This window comes from Vigna angularis, chromosome 1, assembly GCF_016808095.1.
Source record: "Vigna angularis cultivar LongXiaoDou No.4 chromosome 1, ASM1680809v1, whole genome shotgun sequence".
NCBI classification, from domain to species: domain Eukaryota; kingdom Viridiplantae; phylum Streptophyta; class Magnoliopsida; order Fabales; family Fabaceae; genus Vigna; species Vigna angularis.
Window position 1 is genome coordinate 27,889,126 of NC_068970.1, and position 12,283 is coordinate 27,901,408.

The following is a 12,283-nucleotide window of genomic DNA, read 5'->3' on the forward strand; positions in this document are numbered from 1 at the left end:
CATCCAATACGCCTTAACATTTACCAACGTTTAAAACTTTTAATGCATGTACAAAAAACACATCTTTACTTGTATGTTTTATTCTCTTTATCTGTGCAAATCATGAAAGTGCAAGACCTTTATTCAAATTCCTGCACAAGAAGGATAAAGACGTTAAGAGATAGGAAGACATTTCGAGAATGTTTCCTTAATGCTTCAAGCTCTACAGAATTGTATAAGCTACTTTTGTATAAGCTCTGACAAAGCACTGCAACTTTGCAACGTAGACTTGAGTCTGACTACCTATCTAAACAGGCTACGAAGTCTATGTGGAAGTCAATTCTCTATCTACTGAATCTCTGTCGAAGAAGGGTATATATAGATTATTGCATGAAGAGAAGACCAAGAGATATGTGCATAAAGATAAGCTTGTTGTTATGTTGCCTCTCTACATGATCTAACACTTATTTAAAAGGGAAAGTCTTTTCAAGTATTCAGATTTCATTGTATTGAATCTATCCTCTCTTTGGGAGTTATTTGAATTTGTACTTGTATTCAAGAACATTTTGATAATTGTAAATTCATGAGTGAATTAAAATACTTGTTTGTTTAGCTCATATGAGCTAAACGATCTATTCAGGTTGACTAATGTAAACCAGGAATGATTCATGATACTTGTTGATAGGGAGAGCTAAGTACAACTGAACCCATATCTCACATGAGTTTTTGATGATGACAAAAGAAATTTTTTATAGTTTCTTGCACAACAAAATGACAAAACAATTGCTTGATTATATCTATGTTTATGCTTGAACAAAAAATACTTGTTGAACTTTTGGCAAGCGTACCAATAGTCAACTGTAGTATAATGATTTTTAAGTAAGAGTGTCGATCCCACGAGGAACAACTTCAACTAAATAGATAAATTTATCTCAAACAGTATATATACAAGGGTATTCAACCTGATTCATAATGGATTTTGATAATTTATACTACGTTGCGTAAAAGTAATATATTAACAGTAAATAAGTTAAAGAAAGTTTAATATGAGAAGTTGGGATTGAATTCATCTATCTCACTCGTCTGCAATCTTAATGAATATAAACATATAGCAACTGAAATTACCAATATTGATGCAACACACAAAAGTCATTTATAACGATTCCTCGCGTATAAAATTCATAAGATCAGTTCCTTGAATATTGATTCCTCACATATCCAACAAATTTTCCAGCATTATATTCAAGTGTTATAAGCAATTGATAAACTGAGATCTATCCCTAGCATCGTAGGATATCAAGTATTCTTGTTCAGATCAGATTTTAGAAATACTTTCCAGTCAAAAATAAAACCCACATTCATGAAACTATTAATCAAATAGAATAAAGCACTAAGAGCAAAACAAAAATACCAATATTGAATAAAACATAAATGCTATATATAAATATCACCAGATTACATCCGAGTTCGAATCGATTACATTCAATCCCAAGAGAAAAGATCAGTCACTCATGGTGGCCTATACATTCTAAGAGATGAAGAAGAAAATCCTACAGTTAAAGTGGAAGAAAAACTCTTTGGGTAGCTCTGTGTCTTCTTTTCTCTACGCTCTCTGTCTTCCTTCTTTCTTTCTGAATCGTCAGTATATATACTATGCGAATTCTCGCTTAAGCTAGATGATTATCGCTTAAGCGAGAAGAAACTTCTTGGAGAAGATAGTCATTTTCGCTTAAGCTAAATTATTTTCGCTTAAGCGAGAATGACTTTTAAATCAATGGCTTCCTGGATGAATCTAGCTTAAGCGAGATCATTTTAGCTTGGGTGAATTGTTGCAGGATTTACTCTTCTCTTTTTTCTCTTTTATCTTAATTTACCTGGAACATATACAAAATAGGGATCAAATGATTTCCTTTTAATCAACAACTCGGAAACATGTGATTACATTTCATCTTTCTTAGATTGGGGAAAATTGATACAAATGTACACAATTTAATACAGAAGTGCCAAAATTCCATATGAAAATTTACTACTTTTTTTGCACTTATCAACTTCCCCCAACCTAGCATCTTGCTTGTCCTCAAGCAAAGTAATAAGATCCCAACAGCTTTTCAAAACTCAAACTTTGAAAATGGTTATTTGAGAAATCAATTTCATAGTCCTTACAAGACAAATTGTGCATTCCAAACTACAGATTCAAAATCAGAAGCAAGTGGTGAATCCACTTATCAAATAAAAGCAGGATAAAAGTGCAGCAAATTTTTCAAGACAATCAATTGTAAGAACCATTGATTCTAACCAAGGAAATTCTCTCTTGAATCTTACAAGGGTGTGTTTCTCTCATTTCCACCGAAATTGAACAAATTAAAATTGCAAGTCATTTTCAATCAAACCACACACACAATCAACATGAATCTCAAGGACTTTTAAAGGTTGTAATGAGGCTGGGCTTCCAAGAATTATGGTTTTTCAAGATAACAAAAGAACAACTTTAGAAAAGAGAGCATAACTACACTTTAAACCCACTTCCAATTCTACTCTCAATTCATCCCATCTCATACCTCAAAACCCAATGTTTCTTTTTACATTCATTATTCACTCCTTCTTTTTCTTCTTTCCTTTTCTTGTTTTTTTTACATTTCTATACAATACTAAGGAGTGAATTATAGTACAAAATACTCAACCCCTTTCTTTTCTAAGTACAATTCCACCAACCAATTCCCATTTTAAAATTGAATAAAATGCACCTATGCTCTCTATCCCTAAAGTGTGCAGAGGGAAAGGATACTAATTAAAGTTAAGGTTAAGGTGCATAATTCAAAGCAATTAGGCTTAAATGGGCTATCACAAAAGGATGATTATTCCTAGGTCGGATGTTTGGCACTGAGTTATTTAAATTCAACAAAACTTCCTTGATCATTTCCATGCTTCAAGTGTGATGTTATCCAAATGAAAACTCAAGCAATATCAACTTGACAACAAACAATGGAAACTCTCAAACTGTTTAAGGATTCACACACTCACTGGGTTTTGTGTTTGGTTTCTTTCCTTGGTATATCACTTGTTACAATTGATTATCTTAACCAATTATCCAGCACTAATATCCTAATCCCATTTAACTATGGATTCAACCAAAATTTTCCCTTTTTCTTTTTCAGTTCTACTATTTTAGGACACTTTTTGAAACTTGATTTCTCTTTAACCAATTTCCTCAAGAAAGATTTTCTTATAATTCCCAAAAAATTCATTTTAGTTGTGTATGTGCCTCTTAATAACCAAGTTGAAGGGAACTATTTGTATTTCCTACTAGTAAAACTCTATCAATATAGTGCTTCCCTTCAACTCAAATTGTTGAAGGAAGACTGGATGTAGGCTTGGCCGAACTAGTATATATTTATTTGTTGATCTTTCTATCCCTTCTCTTTTATAATTGTTCATATTCTTGTTTGATTGCATTTCAAGAAAACTTCAAAATTTTGAAAAGCTTTTGAAAGAACATTTTTTAAAAAGGAAAATTCGATTCACTCCCCTCTTGGTTAAGATAATTGGCCTAACTTTTTCTACACTTGTTATATACCTTGAGTGGTTGATACTCATTGATATTAGGAGTGGTTGATAATACACGTTGTAAACTAAGAATAGTTGATACTTGTTGTAATCTTTGTTAAAGATTAGCTAAACCTCTTAAGAAGTCTTAAGAGGAAAAGAAAGAATTGGACGTAATTCAAGTTGGAGTGAACCAGTATAAAAGTTATGTGTTACTCCTTTGCTTTACAAATGTTTTTTAAAATGACTTTTAATCACATAAGTGTCTAATAATTATTATAGACCGTTTAAGTGCTGCAAAAGTTATTAAATATTATTTGGCAAAAAAGTTTTAAAACATTATTCAAACTTCCTTTTCTAATGTTTTTTTTCTTCACTTATTATAGTCCACATGAATTATTACTGCCGAAGATGAATATAATCTTAAACTAATTTTGTTAATATCATACAAAATTTAAATTATTTTATTAAACCGTAAAATTAGTCCGTGAGTTTGACTCAACCTAATGGATCAAAGGTGCAAAGTGGGTTAGCTCAACTAAAATTGAATTTTCTTCAAACCATTATTATGACATGTTGAACCATTTAAAAATAGACATGTTTATATGTTAATATAAATTTAAAAGATAAATAATATCAAATCAAATAGGTTAAATAGTTTTCAAATCTAATTAGTTTGTTGATTAGTCGAAACAAGCCAGTACAAATTATATTTATGCCAAAAAGAATTTTGGATGAAATGGAGATGCAGGGGATCGAACCCTGTACCTCTCGCATGCAAAGCGAGCGCTCTACCATTTGAGCTACATCCCCAATTTACATCAAGCCTACTAATGAAGTAATATATTAAATTCAACTATTTTGATCCTAAATTTAACACATAAATGTATTTTGTAACTGTGAAATCTCAATTGATTTCGTTATGGATTGCTATTTACTGAAAAAACTTAAATCGCATTTCAATTATTCTCAAATTAGTTTCGCTATATTTCATGAATTTGAGGTTTGTTATATAGTTATTTTTTCTTTTACCCCTTTTACCTAACAATGAATTTATTATTAATGGGTGTTTATTTATTCTTTTTTTTCCCTTAAGGTATTAGTTGTGAAGGTTGACATTAAGAGGAATGATTTAGAGAGGTGAAATGTAAGTTAATGAATATTGGATTTTGTTATTAGCGTACATTTCTCATTAAAAGAATGAAAAGATTAAAATGAATTTAATTAATATTTTTTAAATAGATGGATGAATTTCAAAGCTTTGAAAGAGTTTGATTTAAGTTAAATTAGAAGTAGTTAATCAATTGAAGAGATTATTTTCTATTAAAATGAAAGTATATTACAAAATTTTAGTACACAAAGAAACGGTACTTCCTTATTTGTTACTAGGATGATAAAAAAATACTTTAGACTAAGTTTTGAAATAAGAATAACAGTGACGATAATAATAAAAATTGTTTGGATTCATCTTCACCAAAATTATTGATTTTAGAAATGAATTTCTCTTTATTCTTGATAATTATTTTTATTTTGAACATCCAATTTTGTCCTTTTCTTTATATATCTTCATAATAATATAAATTAAATAATTTTTTACATAATTTTTATAATTTAATAAATATTAGCTAATTTCATTTAAGTAATTTTAGGTTAAAATACTCTTTTGGTTGTAGTATTTATTTGAAAATTTCAAATAAGTTTCCATATTGATTGATCTTAATTTATTTTTTATTTTTTAAAATGTGTAATAATTAGATTTTTTTGTTAGTATTATATTTGTTGAAATTCCATAAATGTCTTTTTATTTCTTAACGTGGTTGTGATTTTCTGTGCAATGCTTTTGAATAGGTATAATCATTATATTTATACAAATAAAAAGAACAAAAGCAAAGTAGATAGAGCGATAATACGTTCATGTATTTAATGTTCTTATAACGTTTAGGCATGATCTGTAATACGAATATTTAGTGTGAATTTATGTTTTTGAGAATAGTATTTCATTTGATAAAATATTCAAAGTTTACTATTACTTTCTTTATATGCGCTTTTGTCAAATACAATTTAATATTTTATATTTATCATTTTATTGTTTATCTTAATTGCGTTTAATAAAGATGTTTTAATATACATTTTTTTAGATGTTTTACTCAATGATATTTCCTTTAAGTGTTGTAATTTAAATTTCAAAACTTAAGTTATTAGACAATCTAGTTTATTTAGATCATCTTGCCTTGACAACTTTCAAAATTTAATTATTTTACAAGTTTATAATTTTATAATTTCATTATTTTATAATTTTATAATTGCATTATTTTATAATTTTATTATTTATAATATTATAATTTTATAACCATCACTTATTTAATAATTTTCATCAAAATATTTTATTATTATTATATTATTTTTCAACCAATGATCACTAAATTAATCTTGCCTACATTATTATTACAATAAAAATCTCCTACTACTTGTCTGGCGTAACAGCGTCTTTAAAAACCTATGACCTATTGAAAAATTTATTTATCGAACAAAGACGTGGTCAATAATTTCTGCACTAAGTATTTATTGATTTTGGATTGTATATAGAATAGTGAAATTCTAGTGGTTGAAATTTGTACAGAAAATTGTCATATAAATGATAATAAAATTATAAAATAATATGTAAGATGAAATAAATAATACGATTGGACCGAACAATAATTAAGTTACAACTGAACAAGAAATTAAACAATTAAGACTTAATTAAAAAAATATAAAACTCTTTATGTAACATCACATTTTAATAGTATAAAACTACTAAAATAAAATAGGGTTAAATATGTTTTTAGTCCCTCAACTATCAAGCAATTTTATTTTTCGTCCCTATTTCAAACTTTGTACGATTTGATCCCTGTCTTTAAGGGAACTAATATTTTTGGTTCTCCAAAACAAACGGCGTTAAAATTCGGGTGATGTGGCTAACGTATAGTCACGTGGGATGACATATATCCTTTCTAAAGTTTGCCACATGTGTTTACATTTTAAATTGAAATTGATTAGTGAATAAATGAGATGACGGAGATAAGGGCTTATATACTTACTAAGGGATGAGATCTTCTTAAGCGAATGAAAATTGGGGTTGATAACTTTGTTTTATCTTGAACCTAAGTCGCGATTAGGGTTGTGGTTCCATCAATTTGGTTTGACGATTGTTGTTGCTCTAGTGTTCGTTTGCATTGTGTGTGTAAGGAAGGTGATTCGAAGAAGGTAATTTTGTTCTTTTCGTTTACGTTTACTGTCACTCCATTGCTTGTTGTGCATTGTGTGAGTAAAATTTGCATTTTACAATGTAGGATTAGCAATGGTTTTTTATTTTTCTCTGCATCACATGGGGAAGTTCGTGAAGAATATGGGAATAGAATATGTGGGAGGAGAAATACATGTTATAAAAGGAATTGATTCGGACAGGTGGTCTTACTTTGAAGCAGTGGGATATGTTAAAGAATTCAAGTATGATGCAGAGTTCAAGCTATGGTGGAAGGGGGCAAAACAAAAGGCGATGAACAACCTAAGATTACTCAGTGATGACAGGGAAGCACTGTTCTTGGCTAACTATGCAGAGGCAAATAATGATGAGGTTGAAATCTATGTCCAACATGTACAACCTAGTCAGCCAGATGAAGTTAAGTTTCTGTGTTTTGGTGAAGAGGCAGTACAGGAGACGGAGGAAGAGGTAAATATGGAAGAAGAGGTCGAACATATACATGCATATGTTGTTGAAGAAGATGCTATTGTGGATGAAGAAGTTGATTATGTTGGTGAAGCACATGCTTATGTGGCTTAAGAAGATGATGCAGTGGATAAAGAAGATGGTTATGTTGGTGAAGCACGTGCTTATGTGGCTGAAGAAGATGATGCAGTGGATAAAGAAGATGGTTATGTTGGTGGGGTGGAGGGGAATGTCGAAGTAGAAGATGTCCTAATGGATTACGAAGAGGAAGAGGGGAATGTTGAGGACGAATATGTAAAGAGGGGTGAGGAAGAGAGTTATGTTGATGAGGAAGAGGAAGAGGGCAATGTGGCTGAGGAAGAAGTGGTGGAAAATGTGGATGATAGTGAAGAGGAAAGAATGGAAAATGATGATGATGGGTTCGGGATGGAGGATGAGAGGGTGGAGGAAGAAAGAAGAAGTATTAATCCTGTTTTAGAGAGGTGGAGTACAATGAAAAAGAGGAAGAAAAGTGTGAGGAGAAGAAACGGTGGTGGTGAGGGGTCATTTATGATTAACGAAGATGTTGGACAGCATGAGCATGAGATAAATGAAGATTACAATACTGATGAATTATCTTCAAATGTGGATAGTGATGAGGCTATTAGTGAGAATACGAGGAAGTTTCCAAAGTATAGAGCAGATGATATGTCAAGAGCTTCAAATTTACATTGGGGATGGAGTGTAAGTCATTGAAAGATTTTAAAAGTGTCCTACAGGAGCATAGCGTATTAAATGGAAAAGAAGTGAAGTTTGTTAAGAATGATTTGAAGAGAGTGATGGCAGTTTGTAAAAAGGGATGTGGTTTTGTAATTATGGCTAGCAAGGTAGGAGGAAGGGAAACTTTTAGAGTGAAAACTCTCATTGGACGTCACAAGTGTGGAAGGGTTTTTGGTAACAAAAGTGCAGGTGTGCAATGGATTGCACAAGTAGTGGTAGACAGATTTGTAAATGTGGGAGGCATGACAGTGAACCAAATCATAGATGAAATCAAAAAGTCCTTTAATGTTGGAATTTCTCCTTGGAAAGCAGGAAGAGCAAAGCAAATTGCTATGGATTCTTTAGTGGGTGATGGAGAACGACAATATGGACGTTTGTATGATTATGTAGCTGAGTTGGTAAGAGTAAAGGCTGGAACATTCAAGATTAAGGTCAATCAACCCCAACCCACTTTGCCACCACGGTTTAGGGCATTTTACATGTGTTTAGAGGGCTGTAAAGAGGGGTTCTTAGGTAGTTGCAGGCCATTCATTAGGGTAGATGGTTGTCATTTGAAGACAACATATGGAGGTCAGTTGTTAGTGGCAGTGGCAAGAGACCCTAATGACCAATATTTCCCACTAGCTTTTGCTGTGGTTGAAAATGAATGCAAAGAGACATGGAGGTGGTTTTTGAGCCTGCTACTGGGTGATATTGGGGGCATAGATTGTCAACGGTGGATCTTTATTTCGGATCAGCAAAAGGTAAGTTACTTTATACATCAATAAGTTTTTTCATTCCCTCTTTTATTAAAATTGTTAAGTAACTTTATTAAAGGTTGTTGGCATTTGTTGACAGGGATTAATGGCAGTATTTGATGAGATTTTGAATGGGGTGGAGCACAGGCTGTGTTTAAGGCATTTGTACAACAACTATAAGAAGAGATTTGGTGGAGGACTACTCATTAGAGACCTTATGATGGGGGCTGCCAAGGCAACATACTTTCAGGACTGGGAAAAAAAATGGGTGAGTTGAAGAGTGTGAATTGTGATGCTTATAATTGGTTAATGACAATTCCAACTAAATCTTGGTGTAAACATGCATTTAGTGCTTATCCTAGATGTGATGTGTTGATCAATAATTTGACTGAGTCATTTAATAGTACTATTTTGCTGGCAAGAGACAAACCTATAATTACTATGATGGAATGGATTAGGTCATATATTATGAGTAGGTTTGCAACACTTAGAGAAAAAGTGATCAATTATCCTGGTGATGTTATGCCTAAACCGAGAAAAAGACTTGATAGGGAAGTTGAAAAGAGTGGGAATTGGCTTCCAGTTTGGGCAGGGGGTGCTAAATTTGAAGTCACTCATGGCTTTACAATGGACAAGTTTGTAGTTGATATAAGTAATCATAGTTGTAGTTGTTACTTTTGGGATTTGGTTGGAATACCTTGTAGACATGCTGTTGCTGCCATACATTATAAATTAGAAAACCCAGAAGATTATGTTCATCCATATTACAAGAAACATGCTTATAACACTTGTTATGCACCTCAAATAATTCCAATCAATGGACAACAACTTTGGCCTACATCCGACACTGCCCCACTACTGCCACCCACTTATAAAACACCTCCTGGGAGGCCTAAAAAGTTAAGAAGAAGAGAAGCTGATGAATATGTCAGCCATTCAAAGTTGTCCAAGAAAAATATTGGTATGAAGTGTAGCAGTTGTAATGCATATGGACACAATGTAAGAAGTTGTAAAAGGGGGCAGAAAAGCAAGGTACTTCCTCCTGAACATGTTATTTACAAATTCATTTATTTAAAACATACATCAAATCTAACTACCTTAAGCCTTTGACAGGACACAAGAGGCACATCTGCAATGGGAGAATCTATATCAACTGGAAGGAGACAAACTGCAAGAAGAAGTGCATCAGGTGGAAGGGGAGGATCTTTATCAACTGGAAGGGGAGGATCTGCATCAACTGGAAGAGGAGTATCTGCATCAACTGGAAGGGGAGGATCTGCATCAACTGGAAGAGGGGCTGCACATATGCGTCAAGGGGGAAGAAGAACCTCCTCAAGATTGGCTGCACAATTTCTAGGGTCTCAAGCAAGTTCCAATTGACATCCACACACTTTTTTTAATGCTATAATGTACTGATTGGCCCCCACTTAGGGAGACCATTTGTAGTGGGCACAATATTTTTTGGACAACTTGTTTGTCATATAGTGTACCACATCCAATGTTAATTAAAGTACTAGGGGACCACTTTTTCTATTAATTAAACTGCTCAGGGACCACTTCTTCTGTTAATTAAACTGCTCGGGGACCACTTCTGTAATTTCTTGTGTTATTTTTGTTAAATGCAATGCTATGTACTTCGATGACAATTTACCCTTCATTCTCCACTGTCCATTTCAGTCATTGTGCTTTAAATTACTTGCAAGATTGATGTTATAAGTGAAAAACCTTATCAGGTTCAACACTGATGGTTTCTGTTGTCACATTGTGCTTTCTGATGTTATAAGTATTTTTGTCACATTTTTATATAAACCATCCACATCCAATTATACTTGGTCATTCTTTATAATGCTTTTACTGGTTCAAGACTTCATTCACATGTCCAAATTACGCATACCAGTATAATGCTTTTACTGGTAGAGATTTTGGGTGTAACTGATTTTTATAAACTATGCTGTCAAACTCTTTGATTTAAAATAACAACTATAATCACATAACAGAAATGCACATAACACAACGTAATCACATATGTTGTCCACATTTTATTCAATTTAAAACTTCAAAGTACATCCACAACACAACATTACGAATCTAATTACAATTTATCTTCAGCAGAAACATAATACAAAACATCACTGTTAATGCCCATAATGACAATACAAACAAGACCAACATCATTTTGAACTTTTTTCTCTCTTGCTCTAATTTCCTCTTCAACTTGTCCTTTTCTTCCTTAGATCCAACACAACATTTTCAATACAGACTTCAACTTCTTCACTCCTCCTTTGTAAGCTTCCTTCAATTTTAGAGTCTCCTTCATCAACCCATTCAAAGTAGTTACAACTTGAAGTACTCTGCAAAAGAAATTACAAATCACGAATACAAACTTCATCACAATAAGTAAAACATTTTCTCACTTACTGCCCAATTTCTATATCTATAAAATAGTCTCCCTTTGTTCTTCAATGTACTTGCCTTCAACAGCAACAATCTTTCCCCACAACCACAATTTCTTGAAGCTAAGTGAGAGGAGGATCCACATGTTTCGGACATTCCAGAACCAATACTCCTTCGTGTGCAACCATTTCCTCCTCTGTCAGCTTCCATTTCCCTGATACAGTAATTTCCAAACTAAATCAAGTTCGACTACTCCCAACAAAACCCTATATCCCAAATCCATCCATTCACACGAAACGAAAGAGGAAAATGAACTTACGTGACCAACTACACCAATGTTGAAGAAGATGAAATCCACCCTTTTGCGGTTCACCTTCAACCTTCTTTCCAGCTGAAATTATGTGCTCATCTTTGCTCGTCTTTGATTCGCTTAAGAAGATCTCATCCCTTAGTAAGTATATAAGCCCTTATCTCCGTCATCTCATTTATTCACTAATCAATTTCAATTTAAAATGTAAACACATGTGGCAAACTTTAGAAAGGATACATGTCATCCCACGTGGCCATACGTTAGCCACATCACCCGAATTTTAACGCCGTTTGTTTTGGAGGACCAAAAATAATGGTTCCCTTAAAGATAGGGATCAAATCGTACAAAGTTTGAAATAGGGACGAAAAATAAAAATGCTTGATAGTTTAGGGACTAAAAACATATTTAACCCAATAAAATATTACATATATGATGATAAAACCATTAGATGTAAACAAATCTACAGAAATGTTATCTATACATGTGGAACCATCTGACTCCTCATCTCTTTCACCATCATCTCTCGTTGGAACAACTGAAAAGATTGTCTCCCTAAGCTCACACCACTTAAGTGATCATCGCAAAAGAGAAAACAACAATAGACAAACAACACACAAGCAAGGATAAGCTAGATAAGTCCTAATAGGTGTGATAACATACCCCTAACCTTCCAAAATAGTGCATACCTTTTTCCTCACTATTTCACTACTCAACACCCTTTTTTTACACCAAAAATGCATGAAAACAACCCCTATAAACTACTCTTTTCATTTCATACAAATTTTAACCATATAACCCTCCTAACATGTTCTAAATTACCTCATGACAATACTAAAACAAATCCCATTACAT

The 12,283-nt window shown here is 32.7% G+C and overlaps 1 non-coding gene across 1 annotated transcript; it reads right to left on the reverse strand.

Moving 5' to 3' along the window:
• Positions 1-4,262: 4,262 nt before the first annotated feature.
• On the reverse strand, positions 4,263-4,335 carry TRNAA-UGC (transfer RNA alanine (anticodon UGC)). Its single transcript has one exon. It is a non-coding gene; the product is annotated as a tRNA-Ala (tRNA).
• Between the last annotated feature and the right edge of the window lie 7,948 nt (positions 4,336-12,283).